General features: G+C 18.5%; 1 long non-coding RNA gene across 1 annotated transcript; it reads left to right on the forward strand.

The window, feature by feature from the left end:
- The first annotated feature begins 8,554 nt into the window (after window positions 1-8,554).
- LOC133666382 (uncharacterized) lies at window positions 8,555-10,410 on the forward strand. The gene is made up of 4 exons (XR_009830475.1): window positions 8,555-8,612; window positions 9,538-9,636; window positions 9,945-10,212; window positions 10,307-10,410. It is a non-coding gene; the product is annotated as an uncharacterized LOC133666382 (long non-coding RNA).

Raw genomic sequence — 10,410 nt, forward strand, 5'->3', positions numbered from 1 at the left:
CGATCGAATAAAAACAGAATAAATACATACAGTAAAATGAAACATCAAACTTTTTCTTCAAAAACTACGATGGCGTCCATATTGAAATTCTTCCCGCCTTTCAAATCATACCAATAATCGGGTAATAATCTGTACGAAAGAAAATAAGAATTTTCAAATATATATGTATATGAAATGAAATAAAATTAATCGATCATACATAAAAATAAAACTAAAATCAAACACAAATTCCATTTTAAAAAGGCATACATACGAATTAATTAAAATCTTAACTAAAATTCTAACCGTCGAATAAAAGATTATTATTACGATTGACGAATTGAAGGGAAGGGGGGGAAGGAGTATGCGCGCGCACGATAATTCGACAAGTCGAAACCTGTCGAAACCTGTCGAAACTTGTCGAAGCATGAACTTTCAAATTCTTAGAAAAGCGATATTATGATATTATGAAAACAAATAATGAGCCTCGAGCATTGAACAAAAACTGAAAAAAAATATATAAACATTACGGAGAGATGCATTTAGAAACGAAATACATTTATAATACGTATATATATATATATTATACGTACATATCGATATATTTCGAATATGATAAAATAAAATTGATTTTATACACGTTCGTTTCAATATGGATAAAAAAATTATAAAAATCTATTCCAAATAAATTTATTCTAATAAATTTGTTCGTTAAAAGATATATTAACATGAAAATCATCGGTCATAAATCGTTGTAATGTGTCCATATCACGAAGCTATTTTTCCTTCCAAATTATCCCGACAATCGAGCGAACGAATTATTTCAAATAAAAATTAAAATTGTAAAACAAATATATAAAAAAACTATATTAAAATGAAGCAACAAGTGAATTCGAAACACGATTCAACGAAGCACGAAATACCGGTAATCTCGACGGAAACGATCGATGAAAAAAACACAAAAAAAATCTCAAATACTAATTAATTTTGACACTACAATAATAAATAAATTATTAAATAAACGAAAATGATAATAATTTATAAAATTGATGATGAAATATGATCAAAATTACTTACTGCGTAGTAGAATTTTCGAAGCCGGCTGCGACGACACGTCCACTCACTATCACTTTCCACACAAAACTGATCCCTGCGCGCCAAAATTTACTTAGGAGCTTTCTGATTGGTTGGCATCGTACGATTCGATAATCGAAATTCCCCTGAAAATTAAAATATTCTATAATATATTTTATTTATTTTAATTAATAATATTAACTAAAAAATTAATTTACTTACATATTTTTAAATTTTAATCTATTATTTATTTTTCTAATTCTTATATTTATATATTTTTTATTAATTTATTTATTCATTAATTTATTATCGATATATCGATTATCGATTTATCCAATTTATTTACTGAATTATTTATTCCTTTAATGATTTATTTTTACATATTTTTATAAATTTATATTATAAATATATTTTTATATTTTATAAATATATTATTTATATTATTATTTTTATAAATTTATATCATAAATTTATATTATTATTTTATTTTATAAATTTATTATCGATATGTCGATTATCGATTTATCCAATTTATTTACTTAATTATTTATTCCTTTAATGATTTATTTTTACATATTTTTATAAATTTCTTTAAACTGCTCATTTATATACACAAAAAATTAATTATTTCTTAATTTGTCATTTTTTCTACAATTTATATTAATAAATTTATTTATATAATATAATTGTTTATATATTTATTTGTCTATACCCATTTGTCTAATTATTTCATAAACATTTTTATGGATATTTTTTTTCTGTTCATTCAATCATGCATCTATTTATTTATTTATTTGCTCTCATTTATTCCTTCATTTGGTTATTTATATATTTTTATATATTTATTTATTCATTTGTGCAATGACTTATTTGTACACTTCATTAATTATATCCATTTATGCATCAATTCATTCATTCATTTATTTACTTCTTCACCTATTTATATTTATTAATTTATTCTTTTATTAATTCATTTATCTACTGACTTATTTATAATAAATTTCTTTATTTTATTCATTTATGTATACACATGAATATATTTCTTTTCTCTTTTATTCCTTCATTCATTTAGTTATTTTTTTTATTTCATTTATATATTTATTCACACATTTCTCTAATGAATAAATAAATATATAAATTATTAAACTAAAGTAATAAAAATTTCTTTATACATATCTTGATACATAATACATAATACATAAATGAACAAAATATAAAATCTATAAATAAATCTATAGAAGAATGAATGTATAAAAGAATAAATATATAAATAATTAAATGAATAAATAAATAAATAATTTAATGCATGTATAAATGTCAAAAATAAATATATAAATGAATATATTTTTATTGTTTCATATATAAGTATATATAAAACAAAAAAGTTTACAAATAAGTCATTAAACAAATGAATGAATAAATATATAAGTAATTAAATAAAGAAAAGAGTGAATAAATAAATAATTTGATATAAATGAGCAAAACAAAAAATCTACAAATAAATCAATAGACAAATGAATGAATAAAAAAATAAATGGATATATATATAAGCTAATAACTTAAGGAGTACTTACACAAATAACTTGATGCATATATAAATAAACAAAATAAAAAAGTCCAGAAATGAATCATTAATCAAATGAATAAATAAATATATACATTTATACAATAACTGATCAAAATATTTAAAAATAGTTAATATATAAATGATTTGATACGTACACAAATGAACAAAATTACAAAAAATTTTATTATATGTATGATATTTGTTATTTCATTTGTATAATGATTTCTTTCTTGATTTTTTTGATTAGATTTTATTGTTTTATTCATTTATATCTACATCAATTTATTAATTTATTTATTTATTCTTTCACATATTAAACATTAATTTTGTCACAAAAGAATGAATATATAATTTTACAAATAGTTATGAATGCAAATAAAAAAATATAAAATAAATAAATGTATAAATTTATATAATTGAAAGAATAAATAAATCAAAAGAAGAATATTTATATAAATATATAAATAAATAAATAAATAAAGTGAATGATGAAAATTAATAAATAAACAAATGAAATAAAAATATTAAAAAATTAAAAATAAATTAAGAAATAAATGTGCAAATAAATAAATAAGTAAAAATATAAATTAAAAAATAAATCAAGAAATAAATGTGGAAATAAGTAAATAAAAAAATATGAATTGAAAAATAAATGTTTAAATAAAAAAAATATGTAAATGATTAAACAATTAATAAAAATTTATTAAAAAGTAAGAATAAATAATATATAATGTATATGGCGATATATAATAAATGTATTAAAAATATTAATTTACAATAACGTTGAAAATTATTTATTATAAAATTAAAAAAATTTACAATTAAATTAAAACTTAAAAATTTAATTAATATACTATAAAATCGACCTACTCGTCGACAAAGTTCGATAAGGAATGATTATTCCGTCCCGACCTGCTTTGTATTTATAGGACGCGAAGATATACGGAAACGTACGTACTTTGTCGATTGCTTTAAAATCGACATTTTGAATATAATTATTAATAATTTTCCAAATTTTAGATTTTTTATCGTTAATTTACGCATCTAACAATTAATTACGATATTAAATGTAATAATTATTGTATATTTTTACAGACCAAGTTGCTGTTTTATGATGTTGATCTTCGATTTACTACTGTATTAAAATATTTTAAATATTTTGTGTAAATAATAAATATAGAGCAATTACAAATGAATTTATGAATATTAATTATTTAAAAATTACAATTATTAATTTATGAATCCAGTAAATCTTATAACAAATGTAATAATTTTTGGAAATTAGGTTATATATATATATATATATTTATTATTTTAATTATTTAATTATTTATATATTTATTATATATTATATATATATTATATATATAATATATATTCATTATTTTAATTATTTAATTATTTATATATTTATTCATCCATTTGACTAGTTTTCTTTTGAAGTTTTTATATTCACTTATATATGTATACATATTAAATTATTTATGTATTTACCGTTTTAATTATTTATTTATTCACATATCTATTCAATTTTTTTATTCATATATTTCTCTAATGAATTATTTTTTGACTTTTTGTCTCATTTGAGTATAAATTAATTTATTTATTTCTTTCTTTCTTTTTTCTTTTATTTAGTTATTTATGTGTTTATTCATACATTTATTTAGTTACTTATTTTCAGATTTTTTATCTTGTTCATTTGTATATAAATTAATTGATTTAGTTTTTTATTTCTTTTCTTTTTTATTTAATTATTTGTGTGTTTATTCATACATTTGATTAATCACTTATTAGATTTTTTGTTTTACTCATACATATATTTATTTTTGACACTTATGTATCAAATTATTGATTTATCACTTCATTACATGTAATAATTCATACATTCATTCTTCTATACATTCATTTATTTCTTTTAAATATAGATTTATTTATAGATTTTTTTTTTTTCAATACATCAAATGATTTATATATATTAATTACTTTGATTATTTAATTATGCATATATTTATATTGTATAATTAAACAATGTTTTAAAACCATTAAATATATATTATAAATTTACATAATAATTTAGATATAAATTATGAACAAATGTATGAATAAAAAAATGGACAAATAATTAAATAAAATGAAAAGTATAAGAATATATAAATAATTTGATACATATGTAAGTAAACAGAATAAAGAAATCTAAAATTAAGTCATTTATTAAATGAGTGATTAAATATATAAATTATTAAACTAATAAATATTTCTTTTCACATATTTTGATACAAAATACATAAATGAACAAAACATAAAATCTATAAATAAATTCATTGAAAAAAAATGTATAGAAGAATAAATATATAAATAATTAAATAAATAAATACTTTAATACATGTATAAATGTCAAAAATAAATATATAAATGAATATATTTTTATTGTTTCATATATAAGTATATATAAAACAAAAAAGTTTACAAATAAGTCATTAAACAAATGAATGAATAAATATATAAGTAATTAAATAAAGAAAAGAGTGAATAAATAAATAATTTGATATAAATAAGCAAAACAAAAAATCTACAAATAAATCAATAGACAAATGAATGAATAAAAAAATAAATGGATATATATATAAGCTAATAACTTAAGGAGTACTTACACAAATAACTTGATGCATATATAAGTAAACAAAATAAAAAAGTCCAGAAATGAATCATTAATCAAATGAATAAATAAATATATACATTTATACAATAACTGATCAAAATAGTTAATATATAAATGTTAATATACAAAAAATTTTATTATATGTATGATATTTGTTATTTCATTTGTATAATGATTTCTTTCTTGATTTTTTTGATTAGATTTTATTGTTTGATTTTATTCATTTATATCTACATCAATTTATTAATTTATTTATTTATTCTTTCACATATTAAACATTAATTTTGTCACAAAAGAATGAATATATAATTTTACAAATAGTTAAGAATGCAAATAAAAAAATATAAAATAAATAAATGTATAAATTTATATAATTGAAAGAATAAATAAATCAAAAGAAGAATATTTACATAAATATATAAAATAAGTGTACAAATAAATAAATAAATAAATAAAGTGAATGATGAAAATTAATAAATAAACGAATGAAACAAAAATATTAAAAAATTAAAAAATAAATTAAGAAATAAATGTGCAAATAAATAAATAAGTAAAAATATAAATTAAAAAATAAATCAAGAAATAAATGTGGAAATAAGTAAATAAAAAAAAATATGAATTGAAAAATAAATGTTTAAATAAAAAAAATATGTAAATGATTAAACAATTAATAAAAATTTATTAAAAAGTAAGAATAAATAATATATAATGTATATGGCGATATATAATAAATGTATTAAAAATATTAATTTACAATAACGTTGAAAATTATTTATTATAAAATTAAAAAAATTTACAATTAAATTAAAACTTAAAAAATTTAATTAATATACTATAAAATCGATCTACTCGTCGACAAAGTTCGATAAGGAATGATTATTCCGTCCCGACCTGCTTTGTATTTATAGGACGCGAAGATATACGGAAACGTACGTACTTTGTCGATTGCTTTAAAATCGACATTTCGAATATAATTATTAATAATTTTCCAAATTTTAGATTTTTTATCGTTAATTTACGCATCTAACAATTAATTACGATATTAAATGTAATAATTATTGTATATTTTTACAGACCAAGTTGCTGTTTTATGATGTTGATCTTCGATTTACTACTGTATTAAAATATTTTAAATATTTTGTGTAAATAATAAATATAGAGCAATTACAAATGAATTTATGAATATTAATTATTTAAAAATTACAATTATTAATTTATGAATCCAGTAAATCTTATAACAAATGTAATAATTTTTGGAAATTAGGTTATATATATATATATATATATATATATATATTTATATTCATTATTTTAATTATTTAATTATTTATATATTTATTATATATTATATATATATATTATATATATATAATATATATTCATTATTTTAATTATTTAATTATTTATATATTTATTCATCCATTTGACTAGTTATTTTCTTTTGAAGTTTTTATATTCACTTATATATGTATACATATTAAATTATTTATGTATTTACCGTTTTAATTATTTATTTATTCACATATCTATTCAATTTTTTTATTCATATATTTCTCTAATGAATTATTTTTTGACTTTTTGTCTCATTTGAGTATAAATTAATTTATTTATTTCTTTCTTTCTTTTTTCTTTTATTTAGTTATTTATGTGTTTATTCATACTTTTATTTAGTTACTTTTATTTATTTAGTTATTAGATTTTTTTGTTCTATTCAAACATATATTTATTTTTTTTATTATGTATGCATCAAATTATTTGTGTAAGTATTCCTTAAGTTATTAACATATTTATATATCCATATTTACTTTTTATTCATTGAATTGTCTACTGATTTATTTGCAGACTTTTTATTTTGCTCATTTATATCAAATTATTTATTCACTCTTTTCTTTATTTATTATTTATTATTTAATTACTTTTATGTTTATTCATTCATTTGTTTAATGATTTATTTGTAAACTTTTTTGTTTTATATATACTTATATATGAAACAATAAAAATATATTCATTTATATATTTATTTTTGACATTTATATATGTATTAAAGTATTTATTTATTTAATTATTTATATATTTATTCTTCTATACATTTTTTTTCTATAAATTTATTTATAGATTTTATATTTTGTTCATTTATGTATTATGTATTATGTATCAAGATATGTATAAAGAAATTTTTATTACTTTAGTTTAATAATTTATATATTTATTTATTCATTAGAGAAATGTGTGAATAAATATATAAATGAAATAAAAAAAATAACTAAATGAATGAAGGAATAAAAGAGAAAAGAAATATATTCATGTGTATACATAAATGAATAAAATAAAGAAATTTATCATAAATAAGTCAGTAGATAAATGAATTAATAAAAGAATAAATTAATAAATATAAATAGGTGAAGAAGTAAATAAATGAATGAATGAATTGATGCATAAATGGATATAATTAATGAAGTGTACAAATAAGTCATTGCACAAATGAATAAATAAATATATAAAAATATATAAATAACCAAATGAAGGAATAAATGAGAGCAAATAAATAAATAAATAGATGCATGATTGAATGAACAGAAAAAAAATATCCATAAAAATGTTTATGAAATAATTAGACAAATGGGTATAGACAAATAAATATATAAACAATTATATTATATAAATAAATTTATTAATATAAATTGTAGAAAAAATGACAAATTAAGAAATAATTAATTTTTTGTGTATATAAATGAGCAGTTTAAAGAAATTTATAAAAATATGTAAAAATAAATCATTAAAGGAATAAATAATTAAGTAAATAAATTGGATAAATCGATAATCGACATATCGATAATAAATTTATAAAATAAAATAATAATATAAATTTATGATATAAATTTATAAAAATAATAATATAAATAATATATTTATAAAATATAAAAATATATTTATAATATAAATTTATAAAAATATGTAAAAATAAATCATTAAAGGAATAAATAATTCAGTAAATAAATTGGATAAATCGATAATCGATATATCGATAATAAATTAATGAATAAATAAATTAATAAAAAAATATATAAATATAAGAATTAGAAAAATAAATAATAGATTAAAATTTAAAAATATGTAAGTAAATTAATTTTTTAGTTAATATTATTAATTAAAATAAATAAAATATATTATAGAATATTTTAATTTTCAGGGGAATTTCGATTATCGAATCGTACGATGCCAACCAATCAGAAAGCTCCTAAGTAAATTTTGGCGCGCAGGGATCAGTTTTGTGTGGAAAGTGATAGTGAGTGGACGTGTCGTCGCAGCCGGCTTCGAAAATTCTACTACGCAGTAAGTAATTTTGATCATATTTCATCATCAATTTTATAAATTATTATCATTTTCGTTTATTTAATAATTTATTTATTATTGTAGTGTCAAAATTAATTAGTATTTGAGATTTTTTTTGTGTTTTTTTCATCGATCGTTTCCGTCGAGATTACCGGTATTTCGTGCTTCGTTGAATCGTGTTTCGAATTCACTTGTTGCTTCATTTTAATATAGTTTTTTTATATATTTGTTTTACAATTTTAATTTTTATTTGAAATAATTCGTTCGCTCGATTGTCGGGATAATTTGGAAGGAAAAATAGCTTCGTGATATGGACACATTACAACGATTTATGACCGATGATTTTCATGTTAATATACCTTTTAACGAACAAATTTATTAGAATAAATTTATTTGGAATAGATTTTTATAATTTTTTTATCCATATTGAAACGAACGTGTATAAAATCAATTTTATTTTATCATATTCGAAATATATCGATATGTACGTATAATATATATATATATACGTATTATAAATGTATTTCGTTTCTAAATGCATCTCTCCGTAATGTTTATATTTTTTTTCAGTTTTTGTTCAATGCTCGAGGCTCATTATTTGTTTTCATAATATCATAATATCGCTTTTCTAAGAATTTGAAAGTTCATGCTTCGACAAGTTTCGACAGGTTTCGACAGGTTTCGACTTGTCGAATTATCGTGCGCGCGCATACTCCTTCCCCCCCTTCCCTTCAATTCGTCAATCGTAATAATAATCTTTTATTCGACGGTTAGAATTTTAGTTAAGATTTTAATTAATTCGTATGTATGCCTTTTTAAAATGGAATTTGTGTTTGATTTTAGTTTTATTTTTATGTATGATCGATTAATTTTATTTCATTTCATATACATATATATTTGAAAATTCTTATTTTCTTTCGTACAGATTATTACCCGATTATTGGTATGATTTGAAAGGCGGGAAGAATTTCAATATGGACGCCATCGTACTTTTTGAAGAAAAAGTTTGATGTTTCATTTTACTGTATGTATTTATTCTGTTTTTATTCGATCGGTTTTATGATATACTTTATCATTTTAAAGTATATTATAATGAATATTTATAATGAACATTCATCATAAATATTAATAGTTTTGTATTAATGATATATATACTATTTTCTTGTATATAAAATTTTTTTATTCATAAAAAAAATTGATAATAATGAATCCATAGTTTCAATAGAAATGACAATATTTTTCTGAAACAAATGATAGAAAGAAGAAGAAAAAAATATTTTGCTTCTTTTTCTATTATATTCCCCCCCATTATTAATACAGTTTTATTTTCAGACAATTATTGTGATCGCGCGCAATGCGATCGGTAGATTCAGTGTTTGTTTCGTAACAGTTTTTTAATATTTTAGAGCGCGATAGCTCTAATTAAATTTACTTATTATAATCGGGAAATTAGAATCAGTGTTTATTCGCCGATTGTAAATTAAACGGACGCGTTAATAGTTTTTTATTTTTATTTTTTTTATTTTTAATATTCGTTTTCGGTACAGAGTAGAGTCAGTGTTTCTCTAAGGAAGAAGGCAGTCATCCATCACGCGAAGAGGTAACTATTTTTTTTATTATTTTAATATTTTTATATCATCGATATTGTATTGTTGAAAAAATAATTACACATAACACTTTATATTTTGTTAAAGATGCCTGACTTTGCCAGTGAACATTTCTGTTGGATTTCAATTTTAAATAACGTTTTGTGACCGCGTGCAATGCGGTCTGTAGAATCAGTGTTTGTTCCGTAACA

Source organism: Apis cerana, linkage group LG7 (genome assembly GCF_029169275.1).
Source record: "Apis cerana isolate GH-2021 linkage group LG7, AcerK_1.0, whole genome shotgun sequence".
In the NCBI taxonomy this organism is placed as follows: domain Eukaryota; kingdom Metazoa; phylum Arthropoda; class Insecta; order Hymenoptera; family Apidae; genus Apis; species Apis cerana.